The sequence below is a fragment of the Musca autumnalis genome, unplaced genomic scaffold (genome assembly GCF_047663935.1).
Source record: "Musca autumnalis isolate F117 unplaced genomic scaffold, ASM4766393v1 scaffold_1, whole genome shotgun sequence".
Classification (NCBI taxonomy): Eukaryota; Metazoa; Arthropoda; class Insecta; order Diptera; family Muscidae; genus Musca; species Musca autumnalis.
The window spans coordinates 279,358,325-279,361,276 of NW_027411644.1; positions in this window are offsets into that span (position 1 = coordinate 279,358,325).

Below are 2,952 nucleotides of genomic sequence, written 5' to 3' on the forward strand. Positions count from 1 at the left end.
ATATAAGCTAAAAAATGTGTTCAGCTAGGTGAAGGGTACCACCAACGGGGCTATATCAAAGAGTCAACCTATCTTTAAATTTTTTTGGCGGAAAAGTTTTATAGCTGCAGGAAACTTCAAGAGCCAAATTGAGGGTAGTTTCATCAAAACAATGTAGAACCTCAAAAATGGACCCATATTGACGAAGTGAAGAAATTTCGTGACCACTGAAAATTCCCGAAAATCGGGAGGTACAGTTATATGGGGGGATATACCAAAACATGGACCTATATTGACGACTATTTTTGAATAGACAAATTTGTAGCTAAAATTCTCAAAATACCGATCATTACAGCTAGTTCGGTTGAAAAGTGCAGCTAAAATTCTCAAAATACCGAAAATCGGGAGATACCGTTATATGGGGGCTATACCAAAACATGTACCTATGTTGACTATGCTTCGTTGGAGATGTTTTATGACCACTGAAAACTTCAAATGTCAAATTACAGCTATTTCGGTTAAAAATTTTAGCTAAAATTCTCAAAATACCGAAAATTGGGAGGTACCGATATATGGGGGCTATACCAAAACATAGACCTATGTTGACGATGTTTCGTGGAGATGTTTCATGACCACTGAGAACCTCAAATGTCAAATTACAGCTAGTTTGGTTAAAAATTGTAACTAAAATGCTCAAAATACGGAAAATCGGGAGGTACGGTTATAAGGGGGCCATACAAAAACATTGACCTATGTTGACGATGTTTGGTGGAGATGTTTCATGACCACTGGGAACCTCAAATGACAAATTACTGCTAGTTCGGTTAAAAATTGTAGCTAAAATTCTCAAAATACCGAAAATCGGGAGGTACCGATATATGGGGACTATACCAAAACATGGACCTATGTTGACGATGTATAGTGGAGATGTTTCATGACCACTGAGAACCTCCAATGTCAAATTGCTGATAGTTCGGTTAAAATTTGTGGCTAAAATTCTCAAAATACCGAAAATCGGAAGGTATCGTTATATGGGGACTATACCAAAACATGAACCTATGCCCATATCCTTTAAGATATAAGTTTGTTGATCACTAGAAACCCTAAGTGCCAAATTATAGCTTCGGTCTGCAAATGTGGCGAAGAACGTCAAAATACCGCAAATCCGGAGGTACCATTATATGGGGGCTATACCAAATAGTGGACCGATATAGCCCATCTTCGAACTTGACCTGCCTATGGAAAAAAGACCCTCGGGTGCAAAATTTCAGCACTCTATCTCAATTATTGCGGACGCTAGAGTGATTACAACAGACGGAGGACAGACGGACATGGCTAGATCGTCTTAAATTTTATCCTGATCAAGAATATATATACTTTATAGGGTAGCAAATGATTAGTTCGATGTGTTACAAATGGAATGACAAACTTAATATACCCTCCATACTATGGTGGAGGGTATAAAAACAAGTGAGCAAATGCTATATTTGGGACGGGGCCAACTATGTGATAGCATACACCACTACATTTCTTTTAAGGAGACACTAAAGTCTTCTATGAACAGAAGATCTTTTGAGGGCCTTTTATGAACAGAAGACGTTTTAAGGGTCTTCTATGGACCTTTCAGGAGCAGATAATCTTTTAGGGGCCTTCTGTGGACAGAAGTCCTTTAAAGAGCCTTCTATGGACTTAAGACCTTTAGAGGGTCTTTTATGGTCTGAATTCTTTTTAAGTGTGTTCTATGGATGGAAGACCTTTAAGGTTCTGCTATGGACAGAAGACATTTAAAGGGTATGTTATGGATAAAGGAACTTTTAAGGGTCTTCTATGGGTAGAAGACTTTTAGGGTTCTTCTATGGACTGAAGACCATTGGGGATTGAATATCTTTTAAAGTTTTCCACGGACAAAGGATCTTCCATGGAGAGAAGACTATTGAAGGGCATTTTATGGGTAGAAGACCTAAGGACCTTCTATGGACAGAAGGTCTTTTAAGTACTTTCTATGGACAGAAGACCTTTTAATGGTCTTCTAAAGAAAAAAGAGCTGTTAAGGTTCTTCCATGGACAGATCAACTTTTAAGGATCTTTTATGGGCAGAAAACGTTTCAAAGGTCTTCCATGGAGAGAAGACTATTAAAGGGTCTTTTATGAGCAGAATACCTATGGACCTTTTATAAACAGAATATCTCTTAGAGGCCTTCTATGGACAGAATACCTTGTAAAGGTCTTCCATGGACAGAAGAACTTTTAAGGATATTTTATTGCCAGAAAACGTTTCAAATGTCTTTCATGGGGAGAAAGCTCTCCCATAGGCAGAAGAATTTTAAGAGTCTTATATAGTCAAATACCTCTATGAGGGTAGTCTATGTTCGAAGGACCTTTTTATAATCACATTACATAGTATAAATTGCTTTGTAATGGCAATCCTACAACAACAAGTGTAGATCAAAGAAAATGCATTTTCCGAAAATAACTATTTTTAACCCAGCAAAAATTTAGATGCTTTAGTCATTATGTAACCCATTACAAAGTAATGTAAAAAAGCTATTTTCTACACTACCAGTAACCACATGCAAGCATTTAAACAACCCTTAATGTTCGTACGTGTGGCACAGTGTGTTCGGCTACAAATCAAAAGTTCGCATGAACAAATCCAGCAGAGAGCAAAATAAATTAAAAATATGAAGTGTGTTGAAATTGAAAACAAGTTCCACCTCAACTGTTATAAAAATCTACCATATGTTGTTTAGCTTATTTTTCAATTTCTAGTGGCCATAGAATAACTAGTTATTCTAGTGGTTACAGAATAACAAGTTATTCAGTGTGACATGCCTTTGTTAAAATAATGGGTTAGTAGGGGGTTTCGTAAGTAGTTACTACTAATAAAAAGTAGTATAAAAAACAGTTATTTGGTAATGAGTTTTTTTGCATGGAACCTAAACTTTTTTCTGAAATTCGATTTGGACTTTAAAA